General features: G+C 38.2%; 1 long non-coding RNA gene across 3 annotated transcripts in view; it reads left to right on the forward strand.

Moving 5' to 3' along the window:
• The window catches only part of LOC102153675, a 67922-nt gene that overhangs the window by 42496 nt on the left and 4779 nt on the right, over positions 1-20647 (forward strand). For all 3 annotated transcript variants that reach the window (XR_005368066.1, XR_005368064.1, XR_005368065.1), the window contains 3 exons: positions 11089-11243; positions 12008-12056; positions 20383-20468. This is a non-coding gene — a long non-coding RNA (uncharacterized LOC102153675). The remainder of the gene's footprint in view (positions 1-11088; positions 11244-12007; positions 12057-20382; positions 20469-20647) is intronic.

Below are 20647 nucleotides of genomic sequence, written 5' to 3' on the forward strand. Positions count from 1 at the left end.
AATGATCACCAAGAAGCAAAGAAAGGTGAATTGTGTCATATTTTGTGTGCTATACTGTTGTAAACCCGCTTAAACTCTGGGTTCCTAGGGTTGCCCCTTTCTTTTAATGGCTACATTTCGGAGATAGGTAATCATATGCTGAATCTCCATGGCTAAGTGTTTGATTTATTATTAGTTTTGATTTGAGAATATTCTGTGCATGCAGTCAAAAAAGGCACAAATGAAACAATGACATTTGGAAAGCAGTAAAACCTGAGGGTAAGAGTTCAGAAGAAATTAAATATGCCCTGTCAGCTACTAAAAACAAATAAAAATTAAAAAGCCCAAATGCACTTGGAAAAGTTCAAAAAGTAGAGTTTCACATGTCTGAAGAGGAAATAAATCATTTTATTCAATATGGCCTACATCAGGTGGCCTGGGATATCATATACAGTTTTACACTTACCAAAGAGAAACATCAATACCTTGGCTAGAATTCAAAGGCACCCAAAGAAATCAACCAGATGATAAAAGGATAAGAGGATTGAGTCTATGAAGAGAGATTAGAGAAAATTAATGTGTTCAACAAAGAGTAAAAGAAGAGAGAGGATCGAGGCTTTTCCTTAAATACTTGAAAAAAAGTACCACAAACGAGAAGTTGGAGCCTCCCAACAGGAGCAAGAAGGTAACAGGGACTTATCCAGAAGTCTCTGTAGACAGAGTGCCCAGGGCTCAAGGTACTGTTAGAGACCTACAGAAATGTTTTAACTTCTTTCAGAAATCAGAAGAAAAAAAGAATATTATCATAATAAATATATCAAAATGGATCAAGCCTGGGTTGTATTCATCTTTATGCCAACACATTCATAAAACATAATTTTCAATGTGTTTTTATGGAGGAAGGAGCCTACAATGACAAAAAGTGGCCAGGGCCCATGAAAGTCAGAATGTGGCCTTGGCAAATTTTAAACAAAGTATTGGATCAAATTCATCTCCATGGCCGGCTGTTGAGTGTTACTCCCAGATGATCTGGGGGGCCCGCAAAAAGGCGTCCTGAGTTGAGGCTAGGAAGAAGAGACTCATTTTCTGCATCTATGAAATTCTGATTGCATTGTCTTGATATCTCCCTATGTGTAAAATACTCATATAATTAATGCTCACGATAATGCTCTGAGGTAGGATTTGTATTTCTCTTTTACAGATGAGAAAATTGAAATTCAAAAGATGCCATAACTCACTAAGGTTAGAGATGGAGCCATCGTCACACCTGATATTGTGACTCTAAGCAGCTTATGTTCTTTTTGTTGCCCAGTTAACATGGTCCCACAACCCAAAACTGGAAAATCAAACAGATATAATTTCCAGCCACCTCCACACACCCTCCTCATCACTCCACCAAGGCCCTTCCTAGACTCATAATCCAACAGTTATGTCATTTTGTTAGCTACATCTTAAATAATTAGTTATGCCATAACACACACATTTGCAAGTTCAAATTTTCTTTGGTGTGGTTTATAACAAGAAAAGAGGCTCTTTCGGTAAGTTATCTTACTGGATCAATCTGCTTCTTTTAAAGGTTTGATCTCATTGATATAAACTTATGTGATACATAGTTTTCTAAAAAAAAATGTGTGTATACTCCTGGTGAGTGGAATGGAGAAATGATGTTGGGTGATCAAAGGTCATTTTCAAAACAAGGATATCTATTTAAAACCAGATCTTCTAGTTAGGCCAAAACATATGTAGCAATTTATACTTTGAAATTAGAATTTTTTAGAATTTATTCGAGGAGAGAGACCTCCAGGGAGTTGATAGATATGTTTGTGGATTATCACATTCCTTGGTATTTCTTGCTGTTTAGGTGTAGGCTATTGGAATTTCTGAATCAGAGAAAGTGACTTTTATTAAGAGAAATGGAGAAATTTTTATTCTACAGAATTCTTCTTAGGCAGAACGTTATATATTCTTAGAAAAAAAAAAAACCCACTTGGATGAACTTCTTAGTATGAAAGATGAGATCCTAATGGGCCAATACATTGCTTTATAAAGCAAGGGGATCTTTTTACCTGGAGGGCCCTTTGCTTATGTGCCATGCTGCATTTGAGTGACCATGTTTGGCATGGAAGATGGGCAGAGTTGAAGGACTTTGCACAGAAGATGATGGAGTAATTTGAAATTTCCAGAAGATCCAGAGGGAGGGCAGAAAATCCAGGTAGGATGGTTAAAAAGGAGAGGGAGGAATGTCTAAGAAGAGCACTTAGGAGATGATTTTATATTAATTTTTAAGTTGCTTGCTATGGAGTTTGCAAAGCAAACCTTTCCCTCAAAGTCTTCAATAAAGTCTATATATCTCAATAATGCTTTTGAGAGGGTGGATTCTTTTCAAGGAATTCCAAAAGGTGCTGAGTTATGAATCAGGGTTGGCCTAAGGAAAGCCAGAGACCGCAGGCCTGGAGGCAAGAGTTGGGGCTTAGGAGAGAAACATCTGGGTTCCATTTAAGTTTTGCTCCAAAGTCAATACCACATGCTGGGAAAAGCAAAAGCATCTATATCCCTGCCCAGCACTGAATATAGAAGGAAATTAGTGTTTCTGACAGGAAAATTGCTTAAAAGGTCAAGATACCTCTTTCCCTAACATTCTAAAAATGAAAAACCAAAATATACTAAAGATATCCATTTTCCTGTAGTGTTTTTATTTTTAATCATCAGTGTTACAATCATAGAAATCCTATTGTTATCACTTCATTTTTTTTGACTGCAAAGATTTCTACTGCAATAAGTTTAATTCAATGATTCAAATCAATGTTGTTGATCAATACTGATTCTCACCAGTGTCCCTTATTGTCATTAATTATAATAATAAAGATCTTATCATCTTATTAATCTTTTGGGGGAATAGCTACTCTCAATGAAATACTGATATGACTGGGACAGATGATATAATAATTTTCCTCTAAGTGACTGAGTTACATTCCTTGCTGTGATGCACAAATGTTTTCCACACTTGCTTCTATTATTTAGCAGTGTACTTAAATTTTTTTTTTGTTCTTTAAGCAATCCAGTTTGTGGTGCTTTGTTATGACAGCCTAGCAGACTAATACTGTTACATATTTAGAACACTGAGATTCATCCAGATAAATTAGTTGATTTTTTAAAAATTGAAGTATAACTAACATACAATGTTATATTCGTTGCAGGTGTATAATATGTTGACTCCACAGTTCTATACGTTACTCAATGACCACCACAACAAGTGTTCTTTCTATACCAACTGTTTCACAAAATCAAAGTTGTTTATTTAGTCCTTTATGTTTTCCTTAGAAACACAGCAGACTGTGTTGGGAATATTGGTAAGACCACTCTGAATAGGTTTGTGCAGACAAAGTAAACAATTCATAGACACATATAATCTTGGTAATCCATGTGTTCCCAGTCCCTCCTTTTTTCTTTAGGTAGCTCGTCTTTATGAGAATTACTTCAGATTTTCACTTCCTTTATTTTACAAAGCAGCCAAGAAGATAGTTGAGTTTTAGCATGTAATCTCTGGAGCTCTGTTTGCTTTCCTGCAATGACCTGGAACCACTGGGTCACATCTAATTAATATGTTGTTGGCAGAACACACTAAACAGAAGTTGTCAAAACCAGATGATTAAAGGTTTAGATTCGGGGTTGAATTACGTGTGCTACTTCCAAGAGTTACTGCAAGTAATATGTAACTGCTTCAAGCCTACAAGGTCTAAGGCTATTAAAAAACCACACACACAAACACACACACATACACACGCACACACAAAATTCATTAGTGGATTTAAAAAAAATAATAGAATACATTGCCAGCAAGTATTTTTAAGTGGAATTTCTTTTAATACTGTCAAGTAACCTATATTTGAGATTCCATAAATTTGACACCTCTTCCCTTAAAAACCAAGAGAAGTGTGAGTTGAAATATTTTTCCCAATCATTTTGACCTAGAAGTTTTGATAAGAAAAGTGGACTTTAGGGGCTTATATTTTTCGAATTGACTGTCGACATTAATGAAGCTCACTGCGTAAGCCGGGCTTTTTCACTTATCCAATGTAAACATACTCCTAGCCTAGTATCTTTGCAAATTTTACACTATATTTGCCAACCATAAAATCTCTGCAAACATTGGACAGGATCACCTCTTGCTACCTGGTAACAATGTTTATAAATGTATTTATTCAGATAAGATGGCCAAGTACATTTAAAAAATATTTCTTTTTTTTTTTAAGATTTTATTTATTTATTCATGAGAGACACAGAGAGAGAGAGGGAAGCAGAGAGAGAAGCAGGCACCATGCAGGGAGCCCGATGCAGGACCGATCCCGGGTCTCCAGGATCACGCTCTGGGCCTACCCACAGCAGGCACTAAACCACTGAGCCACCCAGTGATCCCTAAAAAAATATTTCTTAAAAGGAATCTCAGAAATATTTTTTTGCAAGCTGAAATCTTCATTCCTTGTTCTTCATTCCACAGATGCTGCCAATGACCAGATTTGTATAAGAATGATGAAGAGAGGGATCCCTGGGTGGCACAGCGGTTTTGCGCCTGCCTTTGGCCTAGGGCGCGATCCTGGAGACCCGGGATCGAATCCCCACGTCGGGCTCCCGGTGCATGGAGCCTGCTTCTCCCTCTGCCTATGTCTCTGCTTCTCTCTCTCTCTCTCTCTCTCTCTGTGTGCCTATCATAAAAAAAAAAAAAAAAAGAATGATGAAGAGAGGGTCTGAGTCTGTTAGCCATACAATTTTTAATTGTCCAAGTTCATTTCTTTAGAATACTTTCATAAGATATGTGAATGTAACTGAGTCAAAGTGTTTTGCTTTTTTTTTTAAACCTCATTACCTTTCTGATTCACATATGACTTAGTGTCAGTGGGATCATGTTATTTTCACTTTCTTCTCTGCCCACTACCTGGACAGTGGGTAAGTTCTAAATTCCTTCTAAATTCTAAATTCCTTCCATTTACTTACGGCTCATTCGAAGCAATTTTGCTCTTGATTCTATAGTGTGGGCTTCCTTCTGACTCTGATCTGTTGGGTAGTGGAGCTGATTTGGACTCTGTTCTAAGACAATCCCCTAAGATTTTACCAGTGACTGGAATTCAGTTCTTCCAACATGCCTTATCCTTGACCCTTACCCATTTGGAGATTTGAAGCTGGGGCCAGTCCCATGTGAATCCTCAGAGTTGTTCCTCAACCATGTTCTTATGAGCAATGCTTTAATCTAGACTTCTTCCCCACAAAGAGTGAGTGTCCTCCTCTCCTGCCAACGTGATTTGCCACTTGGAGCCAGTCTTGTTCCTGCTCCTTTAGCATAGTCACTGATGGAACTCTTGGTGACAGATTGAGGTGGACCCAGTTTGATATTCTGCTGTGAGCTAGTGCTGCAGAATACAGATCCTTCCTCTGATTCAGGTATTAGCTTCCTTAATCCAGAATCAAGTCATTGGATTCTTTCTGTATTTTTACTGGTGTTGAAACAAACAAATAAAAATACCCTCCTCTGGTATGCAGTTTAAAGGCTTAGAAGTGGTGAGAAGGATATATTTGACACTGTGAAATTCTGAATTTTAAAGGGAAGTACAACTGAAAAATTTGCAAAAGTCTAACCTGTTACTAAAAATATAAATAAATATCAGCAACTTTTAGAAACTTGGCAATTCCCAATAAATGACTATAGCAGATGGTTTTATAATTTGGTTAGTCACTTTTATTAACGTTCATAGTTGGCAGCTAATCTGGTTATTAATCTTAACTTTGCCACCACGTGTGTATTTATATATTCTTTAATTTATGACTACATGACTATAACTTTCATATTCATATGCAATATTATTAAAAGCAAAAAAAAATCAAACTCAGAAGCAATCAGGTGGTAATTCTACTTAGCATAAAAAAAATGGTTTTGACAAATACTATAAACTATTCCTCTTGAATTAAGCCATAGATGTTCACAGGAGACTACTCATGAGATTTATTGAAGCAGATAATTCCATTATATTAGTATAGAAATAGCAACAGGAAAAGGGGACAAAAGTTCCCATCAAAAAATGCATGGTGAAATTGCAGAACTTTTGTGTATATTTTTGTCCAGAAATAGATTTTGAAGATTATTTACAAATCTTGTAAATGCCTTTATTTGCAAAAGATGAACTGTATAAATTGTTTCACATCATGAAATACTACAACATATTTTTCTTTAGAATAGGATCCCTTGACTACAGGAAACTAATGGTAATTGGATCCCCAACTTGGCTCACCCTTCCCTTTTTGGTTTCTGTCTTCTGAATATATTCTGATTTGCTTTGGTCTCAAAATATAGCACTTACAACCTAACCCAGTTCTCCCAAGCATGGGGGAGAAACTGATCTGTCTTCTTCCTTTCTTCTTTCCTTCCTTCTCATTTTCCATCTTTCCTTTCCACCCTTTCCCCTTCCACTCTTCCTTTGGCAAATACTGGGAATATAATCTCTATCTGGCACTGTATTAGGTCCTGGAGATAAAAATGAACAAAAGAAAACATGGCCTCTGCTTTCATAGAGTTTATAATCCAGTGAAGGGATATAGAGAGGAACAAACAGTCTCACAAATAAATGTAAAATTGCATCTGTGACAAGTCCTAAGGAAAGGTATACAGTCTTATGAACCTGTAATAGGAGGATTTGAGCTAATCAGGGAGATCAAAAAGGCTTCTTTTGTTTTGAGCAAGATGCTTGAGGGAGGATAAAGCTAATAGGGTGACGAGAAGACAGAGAATCATCTCAGGCGAGGAAGCAAGCATATGCAGTAGAGGTGGGTAGTAAGGACCTTCGTGAAGGTGTGAGGAATGGAAAGAAGTCCAACACAAATGGAACAAGGAAGGGGATGCCTATCAGCAGGAATGAAGAAAGTGCTAGATCATGCAGGATCTTTGAGACCCTATTTTATCTCAAGCTTAACACAACAAATGGAAAACCATGAGGAGTTTTATTTTTTTTCCATGAGGAGTTTTAAACAGGAGGAGATGAAATTTTAATTTTTGAAAGATTACAGGGAACAGTGGATTGGGAAGACACCAGAATATATGCACATGGATCAGTAAAAAGACTTGGGAACAGATAATGCCAAGGTGGCCTGTGGTAACAGGCAAGAAGACAATGGAATTGAGAACTATTTAGAAGGAAAATTGGCAAAACTTGATAATGGATCATATAAAGTGGGGAAGGGGAGGATTAGATAAAGGTGAGAGATTCATAGACTTACAGGTTCTATCTGATGTGACTGGAGGGGTGCCGTGCCATTCACTGAGGTGGGAGACATTGGAAGAGGGCCAGATTTGTGAGGAAAGATTAGGAGTACAGTTTTGTAAGAAGAGTCATTGAAAAGTGCACAAGGAAACATCAAGTAGAAGGTTTGATTATGTGTGTCTGGAGCTCAGGTGGTGATATGAATTTGTGAGTCTTCTGCATATAGACGGTAATTGAATCCATATGGAAGAACATCAAATAAAAAGAGGAAAGCCCAGAGCCCTGAACCTAGAACTCAATAATTAATAGCCCTTGAGAATAAAATGCAAAGAAAGACAGAGAAAGGAGCAGCTAGCAAGGTGGGAGGAAAAACCTAGAGGATGTTGAGGTGTCCACAGGAAATCAGTGTTTCCTTTTAGAGGGAGGGCCAGTGGTTGAGTGCTACTAAGTTAAGAATAGGAAGCATCCTTCTAGTTGATTCATATAAACTTACTGCCAGTTAAAATACTTAAATGCTTTTCAGATGTAAACAAACAACCCCAAGATCTCAATAGCTTAATGGAATCAAGATTTATTCTCCCTCACATCCTATTCCAGGGAGATTTGAATTGTTCACTTCAAAGAGGTGACTAAAGGAATATGCTGCTTTCATCTCATGGCTCCTCCAACTTGTCATTTCATGGTCTCCCTAGTATCATCCTGCTGAGGACAGGAGGCAGGGAGTGTGTGGGGGGAAGCACACCTGATCTTTGGCTTCCTCATTTTAGAAGTGACATATGTCACTCTCACTCACATTCACTCACTGACTGTCAGAGTCCGTCAGTGGCAAAGCTAATTACAGGGTAGCTGGGAAATATAAAAGAGCCAAAGTCAGACCAGTGAACATTTACAAACCCCATGACCCATACCTTGCCCGTAAACAGTTGAAGTTTGGGATCCAGGTGCAGGACCTTGAATCGACCACCATTCAGTCTCAGTGTTGGATTTCATCATTTTAGCCCAGTAGGCCTTTTTATTTTATTTATTTTATTTTTTATTTTTTTATTTTTTTAAAGATTTTATTTATTTATTCATGAGCAACACAGCAGAGAGGAGAGAGAGAAAGAGGCAGAGACACAGGCAGAAGGAAGAAGCAAGCTCCATGCAGGGAGCCCGACGTGGGACTCGATCCCAGGTCTCCAGGATCAGGCCCTGGGCTTAAGGCGGCGCTAAACCCCTGAGCCACCCGGGCTGCCCCCAGTAGGCCTTTTTAGAGTTTGATTCTGAAATCTTGCATTTCCTCCTTTGCTTGAAGTTATTAAACACTTTGATCAGCATCCATTTTATGGTTTTATCCAATTATGGGATAAACTTTTTAGTTTAACAGGGCTAACAACTGAGTCCCATCTGAAATGTGTCTCGTGGTACTCCAGGTAGGTTTGAACCTACCCTTCAGCATCCCTGGTGCTGTTCAACCAGATAGGGGTTGCTCAATTGGACTAGCATTTGTAGATAATAAATAGTAAGAAGAATATTCTCCTAACATCAAGTAGTTTTTCAAAGTTAAATTAGAAAATAAATACATATGAAAATAAGATTGTCCTTCTGTCATAAGTAATCTGTGAATAAACACCTGAGGTATCTAGAGAAACCCCTATTTATGATAAATAGGGCATGAGCCTCTATAGAGAATGTGCTATAAAAACAAAAGAATATGCTATAGTCTAAATGTTTGAATCCCTCCCTGGCTAAATTTATATGTTGAAATCTCATGCCCAACGTGATGTGGTCTTAGGAACTGTGGCCTTTGAGAGGTGATTAAGTCATAAGGACAGAAACCTTATGAGGAAATTAGTGCCCATGTGAAAGAGGCCCAAGAAAACTCCCTTGGCCCCTTTCCTACCCTATAAGGATGCAGCAAAAGATGCTGCTTATGAACCAGAAAGTGGGCCCTCACAAGTCACCAAATCTGCTGGTATCTTGATCTTGCACCTGCCAGCCTCCAGAATGGTGAAAAATAAATTTCTGTTGTTTATAAGCTACCAAATCTCTGGTATTTTGTTATAGCAACCCGAATGGACTAAGAATCAATATATTTATTGTCCAAACTTGGTATAAATACTAAATTGCAAGAAAGAATGTGGTCACGGAGGGAGCAGATGTTCGTGTGCTGGTGAAAAGTGCCAGGGAGCATAGACATTTATTCTGTGTGCCTCCAGCCCTAACCTAACCTAACCTGAATGCCTAACTGAGCATTCAGTCCTTCAGGCAGGTATAGCCAGATGTACATGAGTACAGTCTTGTGGCAGGCATCAGACAGACAAGAAATAAAACAGGGGGCACCTAGGTCTTCGTAACTTTGGTGTAAATAATATGGGGATGAGGAGCACAGCATAGGGAATATAGTCAATAATACTGTAATAACTTTGCTATAGTGACAGATGGCAACTAGACTTATTGAAGGGATCATTTTGTAATGTACAAAAATAATGAATTGCTATGATGAACATCTAAAACCAATAAGATACTGTATGTCAATTATATTTCAGTAAGAAAAAAATTTATAAGAGAAATTATGGTTTCATGGGTCAAGAGTTTCTGGTTGGGATGGTGAAAAAGTACTAGAGAGAGAGAGTGGTGATGGTTGTTTAATAATGTGAATTGCTGGGCAGTCTGGGTGGCTCAGCCATTTAGCGTCGCCTTCGGCCCAGGGCGTGATCCCGGAGTCCCGGGATCGAGTCCCAAGTCGGGCTCCCTGCATACAGCCTGCTTCTCCCTCTGCCTGTGTCTCTGCCTCTCTTTCTCTCTCTGTGTCTCTCATGAATAAATAAATAAAACCTTTAAAAAAATAATGTGAATCACTGAATGTCGCTGAACCGTACACTTAAAAGTGATTAAAATGACAAACTTTATGTTATGTGTATTTTACCAAAATTAAAAAAAAAAAAAGAAAAAATGATGGATCTGGAACTCAGATGTGAGATTCTTATGGCACGGACACGGTTGAAATGTCCTCTGCCTGCTGCTACTCCCTTTCCTCAACCCTAGACTATATGAGGACAGTGAACTTCAAGTTCTGGGTCCCTCCAACCCAACAGAATCCACACTTCTCATCATCTGCTGAGATGACAGGGTGTGTCTCTGTGAGGACCAGGGAAGAACCCAGAGCCACATCCACTTGTTCCCTCATGAATCCTTGATCTAGTGTGCCCTCCCCTGCCCTCTACTTGCCGGCAGACCAACTCAAAGCAGGCTTGGCTGTATCCAATATATCATTCTCACCAATGTCTCATCTCATGTGTGGACCTGCCTTTGTAGTCTGGCATAGCTCAGGGCTCTCCTAGTTTTAAACCAATGATAACCAAAACAATCAATTCGCTCTATTTGCTCAGAATTTATGTATAATTCAGAATTGATAAATCTACCAGAGTATAGAATTTATCAGCCAAAATAAGAAGATTGCTCCACTTTTATGGTTATTCTACATTAATAATTTAGCAATCTGATTTAAACATCGCTATAGTTGGTGAGACACCTGAAATTTCAGAGGTGCCTGCCAACAGGTGCTTCTGGATTTAGAACTGGTGAGCAGGCTGAGGCCTCTGCAAGGAGCTGCCCTGTGTCCAGTTGTGTCCTCAGGGGCCAGCCTTACTCTTTAGCCACAAGACCTTCCAGTCATCATTTTTCTGGCTTGTCCACTTGACACTGGTGTCAAATGCTTTGTGGAAGTTTGGACATCCTGTGTCTCCTAAATTTCTGTCAACATTTAGAGTAGCTAACATTCAGAGTAGCTAAATGCTTCTTAGCAATCTTTTTATTCTTATTTGACTTCAGTGGCTTTTTTTCTAATATTTTTCTACTCATTACTTACTTTTCTCAACAGCTTTGCAGGTAAATGTGGCCAAGTGACTAGTTTCATCCAATGGAATGTAAGCGAATGTGAAATGTGAGACTTCTGGGAAATTTAGGAACCGTTGTGTCCTGCTACATCCTATCCTGTCTTCTATTGCCAGAGAAAACGGAGGTCCAGGTCCCTAGGTAAGTCGGGGGAGCAGAGCCTCTTGCTGACCTGGCTTGGGCATGTGGTGCTATTGTGTCATTTTGAGTCCACATCTTAACCAAGCTTATTCTGACTGATAATCCTGTTGGTCAGAAAATTTCTCTTTTAAGGCAACAATTGTCACACACTATGTAACGTACACACCTGAAATAGTCTATATTTTGTTTTATGAACAGCGATATACAATATGATGGCTTAGCCAAGTATCGATTCTGGAGTCAGAATGCTAGTGTTTGAATTGAGGCAACACCATTTACTAGCTGTGTGATCTTGGGCAAGTTTAATAACCTCTCTGAGCTTCGAGACATAAGAATGAGAATAGTACCTGCCTCTGAAGGTAGTTGTGAAGATCAAATGAGTTAAATTACTTAGAGTGCTGCCCGGCACACAGTAAGCATTTGATAAGTGTTTATTATAATGACTACTATATCAGGACCCTCATGAATATTGCTGTAATTAAAGTGTGAAGCATTTTGATAATGCGATATATGTGAGTGTTGTTGTTGCAAATCAGTATATACTTTAAAATTCTGATCATGAATGCTTAATTCTATTTACCCAAAAGAAAAAAATATTAGAACTAAACATGAAGCAGCTTATAAATAATTTCAAAGAAGGCAGACTCCCGCTTCCTTGTGGATAATGAGCAGCTGCTCCACATCTGTCGTCCTGTTTTGAAGTATATATGTGTTTAGCGACTCCCCACAATAAACAGTTTCTCTCTGACTCTTGTCTTTGCTAGATAATGTTATGGGCAGTCTATCGGGCCTGTGCATGAACACACATTTCAAGTAAGCATGATTCCATTATGACTTTAAAACTTGATTTGATTTATAATTTACTTTCTCTTGTCTTTTCAAAAGATACAAACCCAATATCCAGCATCCTATTAGTAAGAGTTTAATTTTCAATTATCTATTTCCCTTATGAAAGTACTGATGAGAAAATATGTAGGCTCATTATATTCTAATCTTTGGATACTATAGTCTATTGGATCAAAGATGTGGTGCTAATTTTAGGTCTTTTGAGTTGCCTTTGCAGAAGTTATTCCCTCTATAGAAAGTATATGTTAGAACCACAAAGTAAAAGAAAATTTCTACTTCTACAGTGCTTATAGAATGCTACATTTCTCTCTTCCAGAATATTTTCTTGTTCACTAAATTATAGTCAGAATGTAATCATCATGAATATAAATGTTTTTACTTAGGTGAGTAAAGCAGGGTGGCCATGACTGGTATGAAGACTTAGACTTTAAGAATGAAAATAAATTGGAAATTTTTTTTAAAAAGTTACTTTCCCACGGAAAAAGGGTAAGAATTCATGTAATTTAGTTCCAACAGAAGCCCCAAAAGGGTCTTTTTCACCTTTGAACAATAAAATATTATTTTTCAGATAGTAAACATTCAGCAAAAGTATTTGCCCATACAAGATCTATAGAGCAATTACTCTTTCTCTACACATGTGACCAGGCCTGTGGAGAGCAGCTCCAAGAGGAATCCATCTTCACATTTTACGGGGAAAGCCAGTGGTGCGTGAATATGAAAAACCTTTCTCATAGGCCTAGTGCCCAGGATGGTATGCTCTGCAAGTAGACAGTGGTGGCAGGAAAGGGAAGAGGACAACACAGAAACCAAAGAGTAGCAGCAAAATTTCTGATTGGTTTTCTCCCAAGATTGTATTCATAAACTAGTTTGTTTCTATATGTCTACTGGGCTTGGAAATGTGAGGATCATACTAGCCAGCTGCTGTCTATAAATCTTGGCACTTGGATCTCAAAAAACTCTCCAACTTTGCTTTTGCAAACTCACTAAAAGCTAAGTTACCATAAAAAATAACTTTTGCCCTCACATGTCTTCCATGCTCAAAATGTCTCCAAATGTAAATCTCGCAAACTATAGATATCCCAAAAATCTATGCTTTTTTGTTTTCCTTTCTTTTTCTTAAAGTTTCAAAGCTTGTTTTTAACAAGTATTCTGTGACTTTTTTTTTCCTGCTTGCTCCAGGGTCTGAACATTGAAAAACAGTGACTCAGCCATAGGTTATACTCAACAGATTTTCTAGAAATTTAGATGTGTCATTAAGCCATTTGGCAAAATTAAGTAAGCAAAGATAAGAAACTTAACATAAGTGTGTTATGTCCCTGACTATTTCATTTTATATGTCTCTGATAGGACACAAGGGTATACGATGACAGAGATTGGTTTCTCCAGATAGGTCTGTAAACCAGAATTATCCATATCCATAAGTGTGTGTTTGGTAGTTGGGGAAGACAAAATAGATTCATTGAGTGCCTACATATACAGTTGCTATGTTTTATCCATGGAATCTTATTTAATGCCTACTGTTAATTACTGAGATAGATACTTAACATTTCTCTTTCATGGATGAGAAAAATGATACATAGAAAGTCAAAATAACTTTCTGGAATTGGGACTTCCTTTGGTGTGAGTCAAAAGCCCAAGCACTTTTTCACTACACCATGTTCTGAGCCTTTTATTGTTTCATATATATCCATTTTATTCTCTCTTTTAGAGACTTCAGATACATAGAGTTATCATTTTAAAGTATAATACAGCAAACTAACTACTTTAATTGAAGTACAGAGTACCAAAAAGTGCAATGGATTCTTTTGGGGGAAAATATGTCTAAACTCTACATTGATGTTTTTGGATCTTAGAGGTAGTAGAGTATACCCTGAAAAGCAAGTTCTAGAGTCAGACAGCCCTAGGGTAACATCCTTGCACTGGCATTTACTTCTTAGCTTGCAAATTTAGGCAAAATACTTCATCCATTTGACCTTCAGTTATATTAGTGCAACAATAAAACAAAGTTACATGAAGTAACAAGGATTGATGTTCAGAAAACACAGTGATTGGTAGGGCATAGGGCACTGAATGATTAGAACCAGCTGAAATCACCACTAGAGGTATTGGTATGTATAGGGACTACTTTTCTCAATTTGCCCATAGATTCCTTGCCTACCTTCCTTCCCCATTGGTGGCAATGTGGAAAGTCAGAGGTGCAGTCAAGGTTGAGAGAGATAACATTCTAGGGGTTAATGATTGCAAGTCAAAAGAGTTCAAGAGGAAACATGGCTGGAAGATTTGTCACTGTACATTTACACTATAAAGTTCCAAATGGTAAGTTTGACATGGCCATAAAATGAACTATCATTTACATTTTCTTGTATATTCTGGGTAAGACTTGCCTTTGACATATTGGTGTGGGGTAACTCTTACTCAGTTGGACACAGGATGAAGAATATTCACAGTCCCCTGTGATTTATCATGAAAAATTAATAATAGGAGAGAAAGGGAACATGAACATTTGTTTACTGCACAGTGTAAGTCCAGATTCTTTATCCTCTGAGTCAGAGTCCCCCCAAATTAGCATGTCAGCCACATTCTCCTGATCTAATCTTACATGATTCTGAGAAAGAATGCTGCTGCAGTCAGCTGGATCAGCTCACCAGGGCAGCCCACTAGAACCAGGCTGGCCACCAGGCCCTGGAATGAGTCTACTGGTATGAGTTACAGAGTTCCTTAGGGCATCTGGTCAACCTAACACAAGGGATAGAGGGCCAGAAAATGCCCTAAATGGAAGAAACTGGAGCCATAGCACACATGGGTTCTAAGTAGAGTTTGCAATACCCTGGCAATGCCAGCACTGGTTGGTCCCAAGGCCCAGAGAAATTCTTAAAAATTATTAAAGAAGGCATTCTCAAAGTATAGGACCCCTTGAGCTCAAGTCCTGGTGCAGGAGCCTACATGTCTAGGTCTAAGGGCAGTAGAACCTGTGTAATTGGCTTTCATGTCAGTCCTGGAAATAAAAGGTGAAGTACTTAGTAAGAACCAGTAAGGACTCACTATATGTTGGATATCATCATCACCATCACCATCATCATCACATCAAATTATACTTTCCTTAGGAAATGTTATTAGGTACTCCAAGAAGAAAAGAAGTGAAGTATTGAAACAAAAGGCTTTAAAGAATTCAGGTTTTAGGTTAATGATAATGGGTTGAAACTCTGAAGTTATTTCTATTCTTTCCCACATAAACAAAAGTAAGGGATTTTTTTTTTTTAAGTATAAACCTGTCAGACAAAGAGAATGGGTGAGAAGTCAACAAAACCCAAATTTTGGAAGATATAAAGCAGATGAATGAGTGGCTCATGTCTTGGGAGACTTGAGAAAACTGAATTCTAAATTAAGAGTGAGGAAAGCTGAGAAGCAACCCAATTTTTGCTGGACTCATAAGTTGGAAGCAACACTTCTGAAACTAGAAGTGAAGATAGGACTGAAAACAAAGATTGGTCGAAAATGAGATTCTCAGACCTCCTCACCACTCCATGCAGAAAAAGCCAACAACCCACCCCAAGCCAAGGCTAGATTTTCTGGAGCTCTGGTGTTTGGATTAGAGAACCAGAATTATCCACATTAAATAAAATAATAAATATTTAATAATTAAATAAAATTAAATTTGAAAATTACAATTAAAAATTAAAATTAAATTCAAGTAAAATAATACATAAATAATTACACAAAATAAATAAATGATTGCCAGTCCCCACTACTATCACTATTGCTATTTTGGGTCTTTGTTTTGTTTTATTTTGTTTTGTTTTGTTTTGTTTTGGTCTCATTCAATTCCCAGAACTCTGACAACCAGGGTTAAAACATTCTAGTCAGGATTTTGGAAGAATCTTTTCTGGAAGATTTGACCAGCCCAAAGAAAATGCCTTAAAGATATTGACAAACATTATATGGTCTCATTCATTTGGGGAATATAAATAATGGTGAAAGGGAATAGAGGGGAAGGGAGAAGAAATGGGTAGGAAATATCAGAAAGGGAGACAGAACATGGAAGACTCCTAACTCTGGGAAACAAACTAGGGGTGGTGGAAGGGGAGGAGGGCAGGGAGTGGGGGTGACTGGGTGGTGGGCACTGAGGGGGGCACTTAACAGTGTTATTCTGTATGTTGGCAAATTGAACACCAATAAAAAATAAATATATTATTAAAAAAAAGATATTGACTATGCCATCACCTTTTAGTTGCATCCTAATATCCATTCTTCCCTTATTCTATAGTAACATTATTTTAAATTAGTCATATGGCTATACATATTTTGTAAAAGGCCAACCTCCTTTGCCGTGAGATGTGGCCAATATTTCTGGCCAATGTGATGTAAGCAGATGTTCTATGTAAAACCTTTCCTCCCTTCTTCCATTTTCTTGTGGATTAGAATGTAGACATGGTGCTGAGCCTTCTTGTACATCCACAAAATAGTAGAGCAACAAGATAGAAGATGTCTGGGTCCTGGAGTGTTATGCTAAGCCCAAACATGCATTTGATATAAATAAGCTTTTCCTTGTTTAAACCATTCTTCTCTAAATTTTATGTTACATATAGCTGAATGTATATATTAAGCAATATAATAATTGGCACAGCCCAATAACCCTACAGGGAAGCACAGGGTTGAAGAGTCCTGGCCAAGCACATGGAGGTAACAAACAACTCTATAGAGCTTCACTCTCAAAGTTAAGAAGTCAGCCAAAACTACCAGAAATTTGAGAGATATTTGAGCTATAACAATCACAACAATAATGGCAACAAGAAAGAAATTTGGAGAAAAAAAAGAAACTATGCAAGAAAAAATCCAAAATTTATCGTTAACCCTTCAGATAGATAAGACATATATCTTGAGTTCATAAAGCAAGAGAATACCTTAAAAATGGAACAAAGAATTATGGCTTTTGAGATTGAAAATATGATTACCAAAAAAAAAATATGATTACCGAAATAAAAAATTCAATTGAGAACTGGAGGATAAAATTGAAGAAAAAAAAAAAAGTCTCCCAGAAAGTAGAACAAAAGGCTAAATAAGAAAAATTTTTAAAAAAAAAGAATCAATTAAAGAATTATAACATCCAAATAATAAGAATCACAGCAAGAAGAAGAGAAAAAAGTTAGGTGTAAAATCTTCTAAGAAATGATTCAGGAAAATTTCCCAAACTAAAGCACATAAATGGACAGATTGAAAGAGTCCATTGCATACTTAACACAATGCACAAAAAGGAGATCCATATCAATCTATATCACCGAGAAACTGCAGAATACTCGGGCAGAGAACAGATCTCAAGAGAATCCAGTGAGGGCTAAAAAGGTAACACAAAGAAGATTCAGGAATCAAAAGTCATCAGACTTCTCAACAACACTGGAAACTAGAAAGGATAGAACCTTGACTTTAAAATTCTGATGGAAAATGATTGCCAATTTAAAATTCTATACCAAGCTAAACTATTGATCATGTATGAGAGTGGCCTACAATATTTTAAGTCATTCAAGAACTAAAAACTTATCTCCCATGCAACTATTCTCAGGAAATGACAAAAGGATGCCTTTAACCAAGAAAATAAACCAAGAGGGAGGAAGACACAATTCCACAAAATAAGAGCGAACTATGAAAAATTCAACTCAAGAGAAATGTGAAAAGACCCCTCAGGGTGATGGTTGTCATAGGTCAGGTTCCCAGGGCAGAGCCTGAAACAGAAATTCATGTGCCTGTGACTTATTGGAGCAGAGCTCTCAGGAAAAAGCAGAAGAGGGAAACAGAATAGGGTGGGGGAAGGAGGCAAAGATGAGGACGCAGCTGAAGAACAGCTCAGCATCATCCTATGGGGAGCACAGCTGCATAAATTGCACCTAAAGGCAAGGAGACCAGACTTTTGTATCCTGGGTCAATCCAGTACTGACCATGGGAGGGGTGTAACCTCTTAGTTGAAATGGCTCCCGTTTGACTTCAGATAATTTATTGGGGAAGGAGCATCTGTGAGGCACTGGCATATATAGCAACTGCAAGATAGGCACCCCAGCCCTGTAAGAGAATCTGAGCAGGGTGCCAACAGTGACCACTACAATGATGAGAAACTAAGCCACTGGGTGAAACAGGCATTGAGGGCAAGACGGTCAGACTAGAGACCTGAAGGTTCTGGAAGAGATGTCTTTAAGAAGATAAAACTGAGGGAATGCTTAATGTGCTTGAACATACTGAGAGGAAGGTTATACAAATGAGGGAGAGTTTGGAAAAATTAGTCATAAAGAACTTTGCAAACATAAAACAGTAAAATAACCCCAGGGAAAACTAGAAGTTGTACAGGAGGATAAATTAATCAAAGGTATTATATGGCTCAACCCTGAATAGCGTTTCAAATGGTCATAATAATGAATACACTGAATATTGATCTAACCAAAGTGTGAAATAACTACCAAGAGGATGAGGCAGTGGAGTAAAAGAGTCCTACTGGATTGTCCACTGGTGAACCCTGCAGTTTTCTCTGGTTATCTGCCAATGAGCCTTTTGGGACCAATGTTTCCTTCCTCCCAGGATCTTTCAAGACTGGTATTCGACTCTCCTAGGCAACTGGCATAAAGCTACAAAATGCTGATCTCCACAGGCAACACCACCCTTATTTGTATAAAACCCACTGTCACATCCTCTGCCCCCACCACAACCCTGCCAGCAAAGCCCCCATAAGAAGAAAGCAACTGGTGTGATGGAGCTGCCCCTCTCCAGAGCACATCCTTGTGTCTGGCTATGCTCGCTCAAGCAGAACTCTCCATTTGATGCCAAGAAACTGTGTATCCTGCTAGTCCTTCCACGTATGAGTCTCAGCCTGCACTGTTTGCTGCTGTGGCACTGTCTGAGCCCTTTTTCTTAATACTTCCATTGTCAAAGTCAATAGATAATACCTAAAACCAATATATCAAAAAGTGGGAGTACAAATAGTTGTTTAGGGCTATTTAGAGATACTGAAAGTAATGCTAACAGAATCAATAGTGCCTCTGGGAAGTGGGGAACGTAAAGCTGGGGTGAAGGATTTCTACTTTCCATAACAAACACTGGAGAACTAGATGCATACATAACTTTCGTGGAGATAAAAATATTTTTGAAAATGGTTAAACGAGCTGCTTTACTGCTGTATTTTTCAAATGTTTTGTAAGTGGAAATTTTCTAAGGGCAAAATAAGGTAGGCACCATTCCCCAAACTATTTGGCCCTGGAACTTTTATATGTATTTCTTTAATCGCTTGTTAACATCTTCAAAGGCACACACACTGCCATTTGGTAACTACTATCTTCTAGAAAGAGCACAGATTTATAGAAAGCAGAAAAACCTGAGGTCTATAGGGAAGGCATTTATCTAGCACTTACTGAATGCCCATATTGTCCTGGGTTTGTGCTAGATGTCTTTTAACATGTGCTCGCTCAGGTAATTGGATTCTGATCAGATGTGATGAAATTTTGACTCAGTTTACATTTCATTCATTCAAGAGAAGTTCACTGAACGTCTACAATGTGCCAGGCACTTCTGGGGGAAAACTGTACAAAATTCATACAGCCTCTGACTTCACCACAGAGATTCTGCAACACTCAGGAAGAAAAGGGGAATGGATATATTTGGACAATCCATTTACTACCCATAATTTTGCATTTCATTTAAGGGACCCATTTCTGTATGTTCAAAAGTGACTTCCACATTCAACTGCCACATGATGTGCTACGAAAGCTCACTCAGCCCAGGTGGTTTAGAGCCAACCACTACTCTCTTAGTTCAAGAGACATACTCATTACATCCTACATCTAGAGCTGCAAGGGTCCAAGGGGGCTCTGCAATCTTCTCCTGCTTTAGGTCTTTGAAGATAGAAACTGCTGCTGCATGGTAATGCATTGAATTGATTCAACCATGGAAGCTCACAAAGGTAGCAAGTTTATACAGAACTCCTGAAACCTAAGGAAAGACAAACTCAGAATACGTAACCTCACATTCCTTTTGCTTTATTACAGTTTATTATTTTTTTGACCTATAAAGTTATGTGTTTATCTTAGAACCTTTTAAATTATAGCAAATATCAATTCAAAAAAATCAACCATAGTCACTCATTCAAAGGTAACCACCTTAGTGTATTTTCTTGCAAGATTTTTAAAAAAGTTTTTCCCATACAGACGCTTGTCTTAATTTCTAACAAACTAATAGAACAATGGCCCAGTAAGGAAACCTGCAGGTACACACTGAGCTGCTTTCCCAAGCCCTGACTCACAATGCACTTGATTTCCAGGGGATAATGTATGCTCCTCATGCCTCATCACTGCAGCGTTAGAGGCTCTGGACCACTTTATCACTCTGAGCATCTTCCTTTTGGATGTAAGTATTGGAGGGAAACAAATCACTAAGAAAGAGAGAGACAAGAAGATGTTAGTTTTGATTGCAAAAACACACAAAAGACAAGGCAGAGAGAGAGCCTACATCAGCGGTGCACTTTGCTGCAGGGAGAGCTGCTCTCTCCCAAGAGCTACCGGTGTGCAGGGACAGAGGCGCCAAGA

The sequence above is a fragment of the Canis lupus genome, chromosome 12 (assembly GCF_011100685.1).
Source record: "Canis lupus familiaris isolate Mischka breed German Shepherd chromosome 12, alternate assembly UU_Cfam_GSD_1.0, whole genome shotgun sequence".
Classification (NCBI taxonomy): Eukaryota; Metazoa; Chordata; class Mammalia; order Carnivora; family Canidae; genus Canis; species Canis lupus.